The following is a 19,071-nucleotide window of genomic DNA, read 5'->3' as shown; positions in this document are numbered from 1 at the left end:
TCCCCCTCCCACCATCTACCGCAGCCACTTCCGCCCGTCCTCCGGAAGTGGGTCCGCGGCAACTGCCACCTCCCGTCATCCCGCCTTATCTCCCCCCGCCTATCACCACCGCCACCAAGGGAGCACGGAACGTGACTCTGCAGGACTTGAGGTTGTTCTGCAGTTACTATTCACAGAACTGGAGAAGAGGTGTGGGCAGGACAGAGTGCGGGTGAGAAAGGACATGGGGACAAGAGTAAAGGCTGGGCAAGAAGGGGCGGGGCAGAGTGTGGCGGAAAGCCGGAGCTCGCGTCACGTCGAGCCGCGCGGGAAGAAGAGCGCATGCGCCTGACACCTCGGCCCGGTGGTGATGTTTGGTGCTTGGACAGCTTCGCCAGGCTGGACTTGGGCGGGAAGGGGGCGGAGCTAGAACCCGGAAGTGGGGGCGGAGTCGGCAAGGGGCAGTCTCGCCAGGTCCCCTCGGTTTTACTGTCACAACAACCTGCCTCTTTGGGGTTCTGAAGAAGGCCTAAGCTGGCCCACTCTCTGGATTCGAGTCCTGGTGAGAAGCAATTCTGGAAGCACCAAGGCCTGTGTTCACCCGTTCCTACGCTGAGAGCTCTGTAGCAGTACTAGAAGAAAGCTGTTTTGTTTATTGCTTACTTTTCTCGCTGCATCTCTAACGGAGGCAGGACCTTCCTTGGGTCTGAAAAGAGACTACTCATACAGTAAGCTCTACTCCCCCTCCCACCCCCAGGACAACTCTGTTCTACACGCATTGTGCGAAGCCCTTGTCAAGTATCAGTGTTAGTACTCACAAGTCTGAACCATGGTTACCGTTCTCTGAGCAGCACAGAAGTCTTGCAGAGGTTAGATGGCTAGAGTGAGAGGGGCTGATAGCGAACCTTCCAGTCTGTGACACTAACCTGTGTTGCCACTATCGTGTGCAAACAGTCTCCTGTTGAACCTTTCCACACCTTCAAACATTAGACTTCCAGTTTCCAAAATTGCCCTGGTTGATTTTTCTCTAAATGTATTGGTCAGACCTGTTCTTGACTTAAAACTGCATGCAAAAGGAGCTACTACTAATTTTTGTTCATATGTCGTCTACTTAATGACATGTTCTAGAATTTTGCCAGGGCTGTGGATGACTTTGCAACCTTTGTTTTTTTCCCCTTTTACTGAAAACTGGAACTTAGTCTGTAGTCTTCTGGAATATCTTCTTTGATACTGAACTGTTAAAATCCTTGGAATTTTCATATGTGATAAGAGTACTAGGAGGCTCTTTTGTTATAATATTTGACCTTTGACCTTAGTTCCTGCCACAAGGCCACAAAAACCCTTGGCATTTCCTGGGTGATAGGAATGTCATTTCTTCTAATGAACAACTTTGTGTGGGCTCCTAGACAGCTTCTGAATGGGAGCTGATCATTGGAAAGATCAAGCCCCGATTAGAAAATTGGAATTTTTTTAGCATCTCCCTCCTGCACCTTTCCTGTGGGAAGCCTTCCCTTGTGGCTCAGCTGGTAAAAAATCCACCTGCAATGCCGGAGATCTGAATTTGATCCCCTGGAGAAGGGAAAGGCTACCCACTCCAGTGTTCTGGCATAGAGAATTCCATGGACTATGGTCCATATGGTTGCAAAGAGTTGGACACTACTGAGCGAGTTTGATTTCACTCTCATGCCACCCCCTACCCTTGCCATTGTATTGAGATGAGAGAAGGGTTGAAAATGGAGCTAATGATAAATCATGCTTAGGTGATGAAGCATCCTTTAAAATTCCAACAAAATGGGGTTCACAGAGCTTCCAGGTTGGTGAACACATCCACACACTGGGAGGGTGCAACACCCTCAACTCAGGAAGACAGAAGCTCCTGTGCTTGGGACCTGCCCCCCCATGCCTTTCCCCTACCCCCACCCCCATATCCCCCACCCCAGGCCTTGACCTCTGTATATCATCTGGCATTCATCTATATCGTTTAATAAACTAATAAACATGGGTGTTTCCCGGAGTTCTGTGAGTTGGTCTAGCAAATTACTGAATCCTCCGGGTACGAAGTCACAGGAACCTCCAGGTAGAACAGAAGTTAGGAGTAACTTGGTGACTTACTACTTGTAATTGGCATCTGAATTAGAGTCAGTCTCATGGTACTGGTCCCTAACCTGTGTTATCTGATATTATTTCAGATTGTGTCAGAATTGAGTTAAATTGTAGGACAACCAGCTGGTATCCCAGAGAACTGCTTGGTGGGAGAAAACGCCCATGCATTTGGTGGCAGAGGTAAAGTATTCTGTATGAGTAGTAATGAAGACATGTAGGAAGAAGACTGGGTTTTTTAGTACATACGTTAATCTGACTTGCTGTTAACATCAGACTGAGTCCAATAGGAACTACTACTAATTTTAGGCAATCATATGTCATCCATTTAATGACATGTTCTAGAATCTCGCCAAGATTATGGAAAGATTTACAGCCTCTGTTTCCCACCCCACCCCACCCCACCACCCTTTTGAAAATTGTAACCTAGGTTCCAGTTTCCTGGAATATCTTCTACCCACACAATTTCTCCAGAATATTAGCAGTGACCAAGTTGCATATTTACAGTACTGGGAATGTAATAGTTACTAAGTCAGGAGTCTTGAAATGATTTTTTTTATTTGGAAAGATGTCATAATATTAGAGGAGAAGGCAATGGCACCCCACTCCAGTACTCTTGCTTGGAAAATCCCTTGGACGGAGGAGCCTGGTGAGCTGCAGTCCATGGGGTCACTGAGGGTCGGACACGACTGAGCGACTTCACTTTCACTTTTCACTTTCATGCATTGGAGAAGGAAATGGCAACCCACTCCAGTGTTCTTGCCTGGAGAATCCCAGGGATGGGGAAGTCTGGTGGGCTCCCATCTATGGGGTCGCACAGAGTCAGACACGACTGAAGTGACTTAGCAGTAGCAGCATAATATTAGAAACAGTCTTAAGACAAAATTTATATTGCTGTCACCCTCATATAATACAGTTCTACAGATAACTTCCTGATACTTTCACAACCCCAAATTTACTCCACTCAGCTGGCTTTCTTATTGGAATTAATGGTAATGCCACTTCATTTGTTCAGGCCATAATGCTGAGAGCCATCCTCATACTCCTCTCTTACAACCCCTGTCAATCTGTCTGAAAATCCTCTTGGCTCTGTCTTCAAACCGTGTCTCAGGTTCAATACCTCGGTATTCTCACAGCCACCTTCATCCCACACCTGGACAACCCAGGTCCCTCTGTCCTTACTTCCCTCCTCCAGTAGCCTGGTCTTCACACAGCAGTCAGAGTGATCCTGGCATTTTTCTGCTTAAAACCCCACAGTGTATCCCCAGTTCAATTGGAATAAAAAGCCAGTCCTTTCAGTAGACTACAGAGCCCAATACCAACTGGCCTGCTTACTCCTAATGGGCTTTGCTCACTCTGTCTCAGCCACTACCTTCATTGCTATTCCTTGGGGAATATTTCTAGTGCAAAAGCTCTAGCTGTTCTCTCTGCTTATCAGTTCATCAGTCAGTTCAGTTGCTCAGTCATATCTGACTCTTTGCAACCCCACGGACTGCAGCATGCTAGGCTTCCCTATTCATCACCAACTCCTGGAGCTTGCTCAAACTCATGTCCATCAAGTCAGTGATGCCATCCAACCATTTCATCCTCTGTCAGCCACTTCTCCTCTTGCCTTCGAATTTTCCCAGCATCAGGGTCTTTTCCAGTGAGTCAGTTCTTCACATCAGGTGGCCAAAGCATTGGACCGTCAGCATCAGTCCTTCCAATGAATATTCAGGTCTGATTTCCTTTAAGATTGACTGATTTGATCTCCTTGTAGTCAAAGGGACTTGCAAGAATCTTCTCTAACACCACAGTTCAAAAGCATCAATTCTTCAGTGCTCAGCTTTCTTTATGATTCAATTCTCACATCCATGCATGACTACTGGAAAAATCATAGCTTTGGCTAGACAGACCATTGTTGGCAAAGTAATGTCTCTGCTTTTTAATATGCTGTCTATGTTTGACATAGCTTTTCTTCCAAGGAGGAAGTGTCTTTTAATTTCTTGGCTGCACTCACCATCTGCAGTGATTTTGGAGCCCAAGAAAATAAAGTCTGTCACTGTTTTCCATTGTTTCCCCATCTATTTGCCATGAAGTGATGGAACTGGATGCCATGATCTTTGTGGTTTTTTTTTTTTTTTAATGTTGAGTTTTAAGCCAACTTTTTCACCCTGCTCTCATTTTCATCAAGAGATTCTTCAATTCCTCTTCACTTTCTGCCATAAGAGTGGTATCATCTGCATATCTGAGGTTACTGATATTTCTCCCAGCAATCTTGATTCCTGCTTGTGCTTCATCCAGCCCAGCATTTTGCATGATGTACTCTGCATGGAAGTTAAATAAAGCAGGGTGACAATATACAGCCTTGACATACTCCTTTCCCAATTTGGAACCAGTCCATTGTTCCATGTCCAGTTCTAACTGTTGCTTCTTGACCTGCATACAGATTTCTCAAGAGGCAGGTAAGGTGGTCGGGTATTCCCATCTCTTGAAGAATTTTCCACAGTTTGTTGTGATCCACACAGTTAAAGGCTTTGGTGTAGTCAATAAAGCAGAAGTAAATGTTATTCTGGAACTCTCGCTTTTTATATGATCCAACAGATGTTGCAATTTGATCTCTCTGCTTATAATGCTCCTATTCTGGATATTTTCATTACTCTCAGATATTTCCTCAAATGTCACCTTCTCAGTGAGGCCTTCCCTGACCAACCTATTTAAACCCTGGCCCTTACCACAGCATTGCCAGTATCCCTTTGTTGTTGTTCAGTCGCTCAATCGTGTCTGAGTCTTTGCAGCCCATCAACTGCAGCCTGTCAGGCTTCCCTGTCCTTCACCATCTCCTGGAGCTTGCTCAAACTCATGTCCATTGAGTCAGTGATGCCATCCAACCATCACATCCTCTGTCATCCCCTTCTCCTCCTGCCTTCAATCTTGCCCAGCATCAAGGTCTTTTCTAATGAGTTGGCTCTTTGAATCAGGTGGCCAAAGTATTGGAGCTTCAGCTTCAACATCAGTCCATCCAAATGAATATTCAGGATTGATTTCCTTTAGGATTGACTGGTTTGATCTCCTTGCAGTCCAAGGAATTCTTAAGAGTCTTCTCCCAACACTACAGTTACTCTCCCTTACTCTGCTCCATTTTTTCAGTAGCACTTATCAACTCCTTCCATATTTATTATGCTTTACTACTTCCTGTCTGCCTCTGCCTGCTTGAATGTCAGTTCCCTGAGTGGAGGCATGTTTGGCTGTTTGGTTCCTTGCTATATCCCAAGTGCCTGGACAAGGGTGTGCTCAGCACTTAGTAGGTGCTCAGCAAACATTTGTGAAATGAATGATGAATGAACAATTATTTTCATGATGGAGTATTGTTATCTAGGCCTTTCTTACCTGCAGATACATGAACATAGTGTTAAGCATACTATGCATATTTTGTATATGATATTTTTGTCATCATACCATAAATACTGTCATGTTTCTAAATATTTTCAAAATTACAACCACTTTTTCTTTTTAAATGTACTTAAACTTTTTGCATGCTTGTTATTATTTTTCAGACAATAGACTTGTTCAAAGGAAAAGTTAATTATTTCCCACCTCCACTTATCTTATCCTGCTGAAAGGAACCACTTTCAAATTTAGTGGATATCTTTCCAAATATTTTCTCTATACATACATATAAATATGTAACATGTACAGATTTCACAGTTCAAAGACAAGTATGTAACTTTATTTTCTGTAACACAAGCCAGTTTCTATTTTAGGCCTTACTAACTCTGATAGCAGAAAAACTAAGTATAGTTAACTCAGAATAAATGTTCACACTTCATGATTTGCTTATGTATTAATGATCAGTTATGGTTTAATTCAGGCTTAATCCACCTGCAATGTGGGAGACCTGGGTTTGATCTCTGGATTGGCAAGATCCCCTGAAGGAGGGCATGGCAACCCACTCCAGTATTCTTGCCTGGAGAATCCCCATGGACAGAGGAGCTTGGCAGGCTATAGTCCATGGGGTTGCAAAGAAATGGACCCAACTGAATGACTAAGCACAGCACAGCATGGTTTAATTCTAGTGAACTTGTTCTTTTCTTCTTTCACCTTTATATAATTACCAAGTTTTTTAAAGTTATTATAAAAGTATATATTCATTACAGAAAAATTTTGTTGTTGTTCAGCTGCTAACAACAGCTGTCCGCCTCTTTGAGACCCTGTGAATTGCAGTATGCCAGGCTTCTGTGTCCTTCACTATCTCCCTGAATTTGCTCAAACTAATGTCCATTGAGTCAGTGATGCCATCTCCTCTGCTGCCCCCTTCTCTTGTCCTCAGTTTTTCCCGGCATCAGGGTCTTCCCCAGTGAGTCAGCTCTTCGCATCTACTGGTCAAAGCACTGGAGCTTCAGTTTCAGCATCAGTCCTTCAATGAATATTCATGGTTGATTTCCTTTAGGATGGACTAGTTTGATCTCCTTGCAGTCCAAGGGATTCTCAAGAGTCTTCTCCAACACCACAGTTCGAAAGCGTGACTTCTCTGGCGCTCAACCTTCTTTATGGTTCAACTCTCACATCCATGCATGAGTCCTGGAAAAACCATAGTTTTGACTGTACGGATTTTTGTTGGCCAAGCGATTCTCTGCTTTTTAATACACTGTCTAGGCTTGTTAATAGCTATTTTTCCAAGGAGTGAGCATCTTAAAATAGTAAGTCACAAATAAGCAAAATAAAAACCATATGTAAAGCCAGCAGCCAGAAATAATCAATTTGTTCTGTTCATATATATGCATATTTGAGTTCATATTATAATTAGCTTTTATTGCTTTATATATTGCAAACATTTTTTCATGTCAGAAAATACACTTCTATGGCATTTTTAATGACTGTGTGGTCTCCCATTGTATAAATGTACCATAATTATTTTACCTGATTTTGTACATTTGGTTTGTTTCCAGCTTTTCATTTCTGTGGAGTCACTTGTAGATGAATCTCTGTGCACATCCCTAATTATTTCCTCAGGATAAAACCCCTGGAACAGTTGTTAAAAGGTTGTGCTCACTGTTGAAGGCTTTTGATGATGATGTCAGTAGATCTACCAAATGGTGTCACTGCTTTCACTCCAGCAGGCGGAAGGATCCTTTTCTTCACATTGTGCCAACACCATCTTAAGTCTTCCACATTACCTTGTTTTTCGATGTTTTCTTGAATGTTTTCACAAGTATATTTTTTCCAACATGTATTTTTCAGACGATAATTATTTGGGATTCATTTTAGAAACTAGATCCTCTTTTATAATTTAATAGACTCCTCTTTATCTTATCAAGTATTCTTTGTATTGATTTTAGTCCAAAGCCCTATAGGTACAAAAGTCAGTTTGTATATTTGCTATTTGGACATGTTCTTCTATTCTGGAATATATTGTAAAACTCTGGCCCATAAAGAAATGGCCATATCCGTTTTCTCCTCTTATCTTATTTTACCTCTTAGCAACTTGTAAGACACTGGACTATGCACCTCTTCTTCTAACACTATTCCCCTTTAATTCCCTTGCCACCACGCTCTCCTGGGTGCCCTCCTCCCTCTCTGACTACTCCTTCTCAACCCTAACCAGCTTCTTCCTCTTCCCTTTTATTCTGTACCCAACACTTTCTGTTTATGTAATGCTGTTACCGAACTTAGGTCTGGATCCTCGTTGTCCAAAAATCATTACTCGAGAAAGAGACAAATGTTTGTAAAAGGAAAGTTGCTTTTAATCAGAGTGCTGGCAATCTGAGGAGACAGTGAATTCAGTTTCCCTGCAAAGCTATCTCTGAAGATTCTGCTCAGCCATGATAGTTTGTAGAGGGGAAAAAAGGAAATAATCTCAGTTAATCATTGAAATAGGGGCACAGAGTTGTTTCAGTTCCCGATATAAAGAAAGCTGAGAGCCAAAGAATTGATGCTTTTGAATTGTGGTGTTAGAGAAGACTCTTGAGAGTCCCTTGGACTGCAAGAAGATCCAACCAGTCAGTCCTAAAGGAAATCAGTCCTGAATATTCATTGGAAGGACTGATGCTGAAGCTGAAGCTCTAATACTTTGGTCACCTGATGCAAAGAAATGACTCAGTGGAAAAGACCTTGATGCTGGGAAAGATTGAAGGCAGGAGGAGAAGGGGATGACAGAGGATGCGATGGTTGGATGGCATTACTGACTCGATGGACATTGGTTTGAGCAAGCTTTGGGAGTTGGTGATGGACAGGAAAACCTGGCATGCTGCAGTACATGGGGTCGCAAAGAGTTGGACACGACTGAGCGACTGAACTGAACTGAACTGAAACCTGTTATCTTAAGATGTAAATTATGGGAGTGGGTCTGGTAAGACCTTTACAACCTTGAGACATTCTTTTGATTTACTGTAATAACCAATTTAAAAAGTATATAGCTCCCTTGTTAAGACTAGCAAGGGGGGCTCTCTCCATTCCCCCTTCTGATGTGTATGTCAGAAGCTTTCTCTGTCCCTTTTTCATTTTAATAAAACTCTGCTACACAAAAGCTCTTAAGTGATCAAGCCAGGTCCCTGGTCCCAAAGCTAAATGATCTTCAGAGATCACAAATCCCACATTGTTCACCATAAGCTATCAATGTCGAGACAAAGGGAACCTCTCAGGAGAGTTCTTTCCTGCCAGAAGCTGCTTTCAACCCCAGTATGAGTCACTTGGCTTCCATTATCAACTCTACAAATAAGCCCCCAGGCCTCTTCTCCTCATCCTCCAGGCCCATTTATCCAGCTACATGCTTGGACATCTCAACTGGGTCCCCTCACAGACAGCTCTAATGCAAGTGTCCAAAACTGACTCACAGTATTCCTCCCAGCTCCTCTCCCAGCATTCCCCTTCTCAGTGAGTGGCTCCATCATCCCACGAAATACTTGTGCCAGAATTCCAAGTCCTTCACAAAGTTTCCACCTCTAATCAATCAACGCACTCCTCAAGGTTCATCTCCCAATTACTTCATGCTGCGCTTCTCTCTGTCTCTTCCCAACCTGGGCCAGTCGTTACAGCTCATACCCTAACCATAGGAATTGGGTCACAAAGGACTCAAGCTTGGCCAGCCAGTTCCTTCCTGGAATTTACTGAACTAGGAAAAGGTTTCTGTCAGATAGCAAACCACGAGCACAAATGAAAATAGTTTCAGCTTTTCTATTTAAAGGACGAAAGTCTTGGAGGACACTTGCTCAAGATTTGTGGGCCTTGCTCAACCTTTTGACCTTCTGACATGAATTGATGCTCAAACTATGTGCAATATACATAGTAAGTGCTCAGTAAATGTTGGTTACTATTCTTATGCTTAATTCTGAAAAGTTTCAGTCTAGTACTTTTTGTTTGTTTCATTTGTTCTATTCCCATCTTAGGAATACCAGTTTTGTATATGTTGGGACTCATTTGACTACCTTCCACTTCCCTCATTTTTTGGTCTTTGTTTCTTTGCCATTTGTCATGTTTTTTGGATAGTTTTTTGTGCATGCATGCATGCTTGCTCAGTTGTGTCCAGCTCTTTGCAATCATGTGAACTGTAGCCCACCAGGCTTCTCTGTCCAAGGAATTTTCCAGGCAAGAATACTGGGAGTGGGTTACCATTTCTTTCTGTAGGGAATCGTCCTGACCCAGGATTCAAACCAGCATCTCCTGCATTGGCAACTGGATTCTTTACCACTGAGCTACCTGGGAAGCCCCTAGTTTTTTTAGTTATACTTATTTTATTTTTGATGTTTCTAATGTTCCCAGGCAAATATCAGGTTAATACAGTTAAGTTCCCCCAATTTTCCTTAAATTTAAAATAAAATTCTAACAATGCATACTTGTTTTTTTTTTTAATTCTTCCAAAATGTATGATTTAGTGATTTTCAGCATACTTGATACAGTTACACAACCATCACCACTTATCCAAAACACTTTCATCACCCTTGAAAGAAACTGCATGTCCATTAGCAGTCACTCTCCTTTCCTGCATCCCTCACCCCTATGAACCATTGATTTACTATACATCCCTATCAGCCTGTTCTGAACATTTCATATGAATATCATCAGACATGTGTCTGCTTCTTAGCATAGTTTTTAAGATTTCATCCATGTTATAGTATGTATTAGCACTTCATTCCTTTTTGTGGCTGAATAACTTTTCACTGTATATATGTTGTTTATTCATTCATCAGTTGATAGATATTAAGTTGTTTCCACTCTATAGTATCTGTTTTTGCCAGTGCAATGTAAGGAATAAATATAAGGAGACTGGACTGCAGCCTCCACATAAAAGCCTACAGAATCCTCAGATGAAGAAAGGTATTTGGGAGAAATTTGTGTTTTCTGGGGAACAGTGGATGTGGGCCAGTGCCCCCCTAGATTTGGGGAAATCCCAATTTTAAATGATCTGTTAACCCTGTTCTTGTTATGCACATAATCATCACACCATGTATCTTTGTGTCAGATGGAGACAGTCCTGACCATGGGCATGTTCTGACTTTCTCCTGTCTTCTCCCTCACTCTGTCCTTGGCCTGGTTGGTATTCATTCCTGAAATACCCTCCACCTGTAAGTCTCTCTTCATGTGTGATTTCTTAATCATTATACCATTTTCTAAAATCTGCTCCCATTAGCACTTCCAGGAGGTGAGGGTGAACTTTTCTAGAACACTGAAGACAGATAACCCCCACTCCCTTTTTTATGTCCCTTGTGGCTAAAAATAAATAACTAAAAATTGGGTGTGGGGGCCTGGAGTTATACTGCAAATATGGGACTAAAGAGGATGTGACTAGCCCAGACATCTCTGTAGCTGATGTGTAAAGCTGAAGACTGTGTAGTGTGCCATAGGGAATTCGAGTGAAACCCAGAATATTAAGCAGAGGCTTAGGATGAAGGTGGGGTGGTAGATGGAGGACACTTGGGAATTTCAGTTTAGTCATGGGATGAAAGCTATTTAAGTACACTTAAAATCATAGCACTGCCTTGCTTTGTTTCACAGTGAAGGATGCACTTACTATCTTGTGTCTGGTCTTTCCTTATTTAATCCTAGTATTATTTTAATTATATTAATTTGGAGCATTTCTCCCCAACTAGATTATGAGCTTCTTACAAGAAGAGACCTTGCTTACCTCATAATACTCATATGTTTCTGAATTTGTTCAATGCAGCGAACATTGACCTGTCAGCTCAGATTCTGGCTCCTCTGATTTCTGTGGACTTGGGAGATTCAGTTTCCTTTTCCAAGGCTCAGGTTGTGAAATCTGTCTTTTATTCTTGGCAAGGCATTCATGAGGATCAAATGAAACCAAGGCTGTGGGAACCCTTTTAGAACTGAAAAGAGCTATGTAAATATCTGTGGTATTTAGAAGTTTCCAGATAGCAATCAGTATACCAGGGTGCTAGTCGTTTTGAGCTTTCAGGGGAGGACCCCTTAATGCCCTTTCCATCTGAGAACTGAGAAAGCCCTGAGCATCCCCTCCCTTAGGAAGCTGCTCCCTTTTCTCACCTGGCCTCTCCTTTTTTAGGACTCTCAGAGTGTGATCATGCCATAGAGAAATCCAGTCTGCTTTTAAACACCTCTCTTTAACCATATTATAAGTTCTGATTGTCACTAGATCGGTTGGTTGGTTTTCAAATCTGTGAATTTGCATTTAAAGCAGCAGCATTCTTAAGTCAGTATTCCTTTAGACCAGCTCCATCAGAAAGGGTTTTCCAGTTACCTAGTGAATATTTGAACCTTCAGATACTGATGCCAGGAAGCTGAGGTTTTCCTGTAGGGCCTCCACTAGTGGGAAGTGGTGCAGAGAGGGGAGGAGAGGGAGAAGGGCAGTCAAAGGAGAATAGTCTGAAACAGAGATGTCTTTTGCCTTCAGGATGTATCAGGTCACAGGAGAGAGGAGACTGGTTATCAAGAAAGAACAAAAAAACTTACAAGAAAACACTGAAGACAGTGCAGGAGTACAAGAAGTATATAAAATTAATTTGGAGTATTTCCTGAAGGTAGGTTTTGAAGGGAACCAGGAGAGAGGAATCCCTGGTTTAGGGGTCATATATCCTTCTCTACTTGAAGTAGAACCTAGCTCAAATAGGAATATTTCTAATCTTTATCATCTAAACTGAGCCTGGTGCCAGGAGCTTGGATGCTGATCCTGACTGCAGTGACCAGGTTTCATACACCCCAATCAAACCCTTTAAAGCATCTCCTCATGTAGGAGCAGTTGAGAAGTACTTTTGAGGAAAACAATTTTAACAAATACCTCCAAAGCAAAACTATAACTTCATCATAATTCCTTTATTTCTTTTGAAATGGGTTTTAAACCAGAATAACTGTTTCTAATTGTTAGAAATATTTTAAATAATTGTTAGTAATAATCTTTACTAATCATTAAAAGAGAAACACATACATTAGTCTTTTTGAAAGTATCATTTCTGATCTTTTGCTCAGTATGTGAGTTGCTGTTTTACACCTTATTTTGTGACAAAGGTGTGGTACTCATGTTCCCCACCCCCATGCCCCCCAAACCAATACTAGACTCCTCTAGAATAGTGGAAGAACAGAAGTTAAAGGCAACCCTACACTCCCAGCAAACACTCATCAGGTATCACCTGGAAACTGTTCAAGGCAAAAAACAAAAATGTTTAAGGGGCCTCTAGCTTCTTGGAGTTAATAATCCATTCTGCCTACCGCCTCCCAGTTATTTCACTGCTATGTGACAATCACCTCTGCATTGTATCACGCACTGATTTCATTCCTGGTAACTGTTAAAGGACTGACCTTTTCAGATGATTGGCGCTTCTAAATAAATCAGATCCATTTGAGGTCATGTCTGGGGGAATATTAAGCTTGCATTCTCACATGCCTTCTTGAGTGGGTAAAAAACAATTGGAATTTCTGTACAGAATTGGGTGTGATGTATGAAATGGATCCTCTTACTCAGCTGCAACCCAGAGTGAGGCAAATATTTCAAGAAAAACATTTGATGTGCATTTTTCTGGGCTTTGTCAATACCTGAAAACAAGAGGCAGTTTCTTCCAAGGAAGAGATCATGGATGGTTGGTCTGAGGAACACAGAGATTCCAGATAGATTTTCCCTCCCTCAGCTTGGGGTGCCACATCTTCCTTATCCACCCACCAAAGTCCTCAGAAGTCTTCTATTACTAGCTTCTATTACTAGTCTTCCTCCTTGAAACCTCAGTCACTGTCAGCACTGATTTGTCTTTGCCTTGGAATTCATTGTGGTACAGCTATCCCTAGTGTTACTCCTTTCCTCATCTCTCAGTTTCACCTCACCCCCAGCAGTATCTTGAGAGACCCCAGTAGAGTATGAACAGCTGCAGGATGCAGCAGATGTGAGCAGCCACAGAGGAAATCGAAGTCTCAGTGAAATCCTATATGGAAACCCAGGCAAGCTGTGAAATCGAAATTAAGAAAGGTAGAAAAAAAATGTAAAATGTTGAAGATTTAGCCTGATAAATTTTGAGCAAAAGAAGAAAGAAACATGATATAGTGGATAAGGCAGAACTTAGGGCTCAAATCTGAGTGAAGTTTACAAAGTCCACTCAACCAGATCCCTAGAGAAGAGATAGAGCCAAGAAAATGTTAGAAACTTGGTTGTAGATTTTACAAGATTGAACCAAGAGGGCCAAGTCTGGGGTAATGGAAAATAGAGTAGGCACTCCAAGAATAATACATTGTTTTCTCATTTAAAGGAAGCACGATCTGAAAAGTATGGGAAAGTGCAAGTTTAGGCCATGTGTTGAGAGATGCCATGGCATATCATTATGCCTTGAGTTCAGCTGCTACCTCCGCCACAAAGTTCTGTGCCCATGGGCAATTCTTTAACCTCTTGACGCCTAAGTTCCTCCGCCTGCCAAATGGGAAATGATTAATGGCCACCTCATGGTATTCTTGTAAAGACTGGAGGAGTTGCCAGCAATGGTGCCTGGTACATAGTGAGTACCATGTTATTTTATTATACATGAAATTTGAAAGTTCTCCTTGGTGATTTATTTGGAATCAATAAACTTTAGGAATAACCTTATCAAATTTTTCATAAATGATGAAACACAGTGTCATTATGTGACCTTTATAAGCCATTTGAATTGCATTTTATTATCTGCCAGTCTCTTTAGGTCATTTTTAAATGACTTCATGTATTTAAATCTTGTCTTCCAGTATGACTCTTGAATGCAGGAAGTTCTGTCTTAACCTTATGCGACACAATGTGAGGCACATATATCAGAGCTTACTAATACCTGTTAGTTCCTTTAAAATGCAAAATTTCAAATGTATCCCAATTACAGTCATTTACACATTAGCAATGATAAGTTTCTTTTTAAGTATTTATTTGGCTGCACTACGTGTTAGTTGTGGCACTCAAGATCTTCAGTCTTCCTTGTGGCATGCAGACTCAGCTGTGGCATGTAGGATCTAGTTCCCAGACCGGGGATCAAACCCAGGACACCTGCATTGGAGCATGAAGTCTTAGCGAAGCCACTGGACCACCAGGGAAGTCCCAGCTTCTTTCTTTCTTTTGTAATGCCATCTTGGAAGACCCAGATGTCCCTGGTAGAAAGGTCTGGATAAGTAAGTGTTAACAAAGGGAGAGAAGACCCCAGAAGGAAATGTGGCTATGGCAGCAGACCTTGCTGGGTCTTGATAGAGGAAATAAAATGTGTTTACTGAAAAGTTTTATGAAAGCAAAACAGAAGGTAACGAGGACCATGGCCCATACTTTTCAACTGCCCCCTCTGTCCAGCTATGGCAGGCTCCTTTTCATGTGTTTCTCCACAGATGTTGGGCCTCTGTCCTCAGGCTGCACACAGCCCATTGAAGAAACTGGTCAGCAGCTTCGCAAAACAACCCAGGCCATGGAAGAAGGCCCTTCAGGGCCCCAGAGCTCAGAACTTGACCTGAAGCTTTGACCAGGAGGTAACATTTGTCCTTCCTATTAACCAAATGTAAGGGAACTGTTGGAACAGCAAGGACACAGGAAGGATTGAATCATTTCACTAAACCATCCATTTGTGAGCCATTTCAAATTTACCAATTTCCTGCTGGGGCAGTGGGAGAGGGAAAATGAGAAGAAAAACCAAGTCCAGTGGTCTTAATTCTGAGGGCCTACATGGGGCAGGGAATATGCTTTGATTGAAAGGCAAGACTTTTCTCTGGGATATGTAGAATTGGAGGCAAGGGGAGGCAGGAGGGAGAGTTTGGGAATGTAGGCTCTGGAGGAGGGAAGTAGGAAGTGAGTTCTGTCCTCCCAGTGGGCTTTCCCTCCCCAAGCAGATCACTAGCACAGACGGGAGTGACTATTAGGAGAGATGGGGGTTCCGTTCAAAAGCTGGATGGGCTGGTGACTGTCCCTTTGCCACAGAGCTAGAGTGGCAGTGCAGCATGCATCCCAGAGGTCTGGCATGCCAAGCTCCAGGAGGACCCCAAGGTCAAGTGGACAGAGCAGGAACAGGGTTTGTGCCATCTCGCCAATCTACTGCCCTGTCTGAGAGGGTGCTCTCCAGATGAGGTCCATCAAGGGCCTGTGGGGTGTGTAGCCAGCAATGAAAACTGAGGGGAGCAGAAGGAAGCTGAGCCAGATGTTCCCCCTTATTCCCATCAACGATGCCCACATCCTGTCCAGCCTACATCCATCCATCAGATTTAGGAACTTCAAAGTAGAGACAGGGTGTACAGCCAGTTGAGTTGCCAGATAAAACACAGGACACCCAATTAAATTTGAACTTCAGACAAACAAGGAATAATTGTTATTGCATGAGACATACACTAAAAAAAGACTATTCCTTGTTTATCTGAAATTAAAATCTTACTGGCTGTCCTGATTTTTTTTTAATTGTTTTGCTAAATCTGGTATTTCTAGTAACAGGACAACATGCTAAATGAATCTCAACATTTTTGAGGATGGTATTAAAGTAGTAGGGTCTTGTCATGTCTGGGCAATTGTAGCAACTTCCAGAAGTGGTGCTGAGTTCTCCAGGCTCTGGGATTTTGTTACTGACTCCCAGGTGACAGTTCCCTTTCCAAGCACCTGTCCCCTCTTCCCTCTGGGAGCTATGAGAGAAAAGAAAAAAGAAATATACTATACAAGCTGATTTGATGGGCCAGCCAAAGGAACCGGCAGTAACTCAGGGGTTTCAAACTGTGGGTCACAACTTCTGCAGGTTGTGAACCCAGGTCATGCCAGCATGAATAGGGGATAGGGTGGATTAGGGAAGGAGATCAGAGTGTACAGCCTGTATTTTTTTTTCAACTGCTCTCCCTTTTTAATCAATTTTACACAATGATATTGTACATGAGTAATCACAGTAAGAGACAGGATGGGTTTCCTGTACACATACAAGACGTACAAGCTCATTCACTGAGGCTTTTAGAAGGTTTTATCAGTACAAAACTTGTTAATACAGGTGAAGCCCAAGAATACAGTAGACATGACAGAACATCAACTCAGCAGAGGTGAATTCTTAAGGCATTTGTCTCCTGCCCACACTGTCTGCCATGAACCAAGTATAGAGGACTTTCTCTCTCGGGTATTTAACCTTTGATGAGCACAGGCCTGTGGGACATGCAGCTTTGCAGTGACCCCACAGCTCAACCACACCAACCTTGACACAAGCAAAGGATATCTTCCTTTCTCCAAGTATTCTCAAGAGTAAAAAAGCTATTCCTGGTCACCCTACTCCTTTGGGTAACCTACATTCTAAAATATATGATTATTAATCTGGTAACATTCTCAAGCATTTTTGGCAAGATATCTCAAATATCTCATCACTGTTCATCTACTCACTAAAAATTCTTTGAGCTTCATAAATATTGTTTCTGATTTTCCCCCCAAAGTATGACAATTACATACAGAATAAACGTGCTAGAGTTAACAGAACTAAACAGAGGGCAGACTTTTCCTTACAAAATGAAGCAGGAATGGAGATACAAGAGAATAGTCTAGTATACACATTAATGGAGGAAGCTGAGTCCACTAATGATTCTGTCACTTCTACCCAATCCACTAACAGTTCTGAGCGAGTGTGTTTCTACTTTCCTTTTTCACACCCAATCTCATCAGCCACAGGAACTGTTAAAAGTTCACAATGTTGGCCTTCACTCGGCCCATGGAATTCCCATGATACGCAATGGGGAAACTGCCCACCAGCCCTCACAGTCAGCTACTGCTTCCCATGGCCAGAGCTAGACCTCATCACTGCCTGGGATGGGTTTTAGTTCTCTCACTTACATACCTCAGGAACATAGAGGTTGAAAGACTACATTAAACAAAGGCTTCCAGGACATGTTAGGGAAAGAAAAACCCATGCATCACATCCACATCTATTTTCCATCCTTCACAAAGCCTAACCCTCTTACAACAAAACAGGCTTTTGTAAGCAGGTTTTTAAAAAGATAAAGCAGGAGAAATCAGTAACTGGCTGTGATTTGACCTAAAGTAGAGAAAGAAAACAAAATGTTTGCTAGATTTTAAAAATGACAATTTTACAAAGACAATCTTCAATCTGTAATTCTATTACTTAACTGTCTCTAGAAGCAGAGTATTAATACAAAATAAAAACTGATTTTTTCATTAGACAATTCCACAGAATTTCAATGAACATTTAACATTAATTATTTTAGTAAATTTTATGTAATAATCCGTGACTACCGAAGGTTTCCTATGTGTGATTCTATACTTTTGCACAATCCTTCATATAAACTAGGTACTGGGAGGAAGTGTGGTAAGAAACAGCCAAAGGACAGCTGTTCCTCTTTCCTGAAAGTAAAATCAAATTACTACCTATCTCACACCCACCACTGCCATGCACACAGTTGTTTAGTTGCTGAGTCGTGTCTGACTCAGTGACCCAGTGGACTATAGCCCGCCAGGCTCCTCTGTCCATGGGATTTCCCTGACAAGAATATTGGAGTGGGTTGCCATTTCCTTCTCTACTGCTTGTATTTTATCTCAAAAAAATCTTGTATCTCTGAGTTATTGTGTGTATACATGACTAACAATATTTCTTACTGTAGTCAGGGTCCAAAATGTTTGAAAGACACTAATGATGATGTTGAGGCTTGCAGGACATTATTGTGAAAACTATTGGATCAACAGCCAGGATGAGTTGGTTTCACACCCATGGGTTAGGGTAAGCTTTGCCTTGTTCTGGAAAAATCACCCTCTGGAACCATCTTATCTTTTCATGGAATCTTCAGTCCCTGCATATAAATGGCCAATGTTTAATTTAAATCATTTAAAGTTCCCAGGTTTGTTCATTTTGTTTACTGTACTGTAATAACTTATTAAAAACATACATGGAATTGAACATTGTTGCACCTGGTCTTAGGCATTAAATATAAGTTATAATGTGGGACTAAAGGCATTGTCCAAATGGCCATAGTGGGTTTTTTAAATTTATTTTTTTATTGCAGGATAATTGCTTTACAGAAAACCATAGTGGTTTTAACATTTGTTTTATTTCCTCCTCTAAAGGAAAGGTTTTTCACTGAAAAATCCATGGAGATTACTTGGGATAATTCCCCAAAGCTACCCTAAATGGTTTTGACAGAGTCATAATTTCTCTCATGCAAAGAATATATGATGCTTTTACTTAGAAAGTGGAAGAAGAAATGTTTGCAGTTGTACTTTGAATTTTTAAAAAATTCCTATAACAATTAGCTCTTGATTCAGAAATTATAAATAAAGCTATTTTATCATCCAGTGTCACTGAAACATTTTGTCCTGTGATGTTTTAGTTTTTATTGTTCATACAGATTTAATTTTTATCTTGCATTCTTTGTCGGAAATAGCTTATAAATATTAAGTCTAAATACTTATTGTCCTGTACCAATTGCTCCAACCTCTGTTTCTTCAAATTTTGTATTTATATATGAATGAAGTGGATTTGCCATGCTTTTTCAGTAGGGAGATACTGTTTAGCCATGGAATGTACAGGCTTTGGAGGCAGATACACCAGGATATGAAACTAATTTTGACACACAGCACACTGTGACATACAACACACT

At 41.6% G+C, this 19,071-nt stretch overlaps 1 long non-coding RNA gene across 4 annotated transcripts; it reads left to right on the top strand.

Annotated features, from left to right (window-relative positions):
- The first annotated feature begins 3 nt into the window (after positions 1-3).
- Positions 4-18,778, top strand: LOC102409480. 4 transcript variants are annotated; one of them, XR_003111423.2, is made up of 5 exons: positions 4-707; positions 2,169-2,262; positions 11,924-12,050; positions 13,761-14,003; positions 14,845-18,778. It is a non-coding gene; the product is annotated as an uncharacterized LOC102409480 (long non-coding RNA). The 4 variants fall into 4 exon arrangements; XR_006553406.1 differs by lacking the exon at positions 13,761-14,003 and having other exon boundaries at positions 6-707; positions 14,845-14,982; positions 15,428-18,778; XR_006553405.1 differs by having other exon boundaries at positions 11,924-14,003.
- Positions 18,779-19,071: the final 293 nt, after the last annotated feature.

This window comes from Bubalus bubalis, chromosome 9 (genome assembly GCF_019923935.1).
Source record: "Bubalus bubalis isolate 160015118507 breed Murrah chromosome 9, NDDB_SH_1, whole genome shotgun sequence".
Classification (NCBI taxonomy): Eukaryota; Metazoa; Chordata; class Mammalia; order Artiodactyla; family Bovidae; genus Bubalus; species Bubalus bubalis.
Note: the sequence above shows the minus strand (reverse complement) of the source record. Positions and strands in the feature narration are given on the sequence as shown.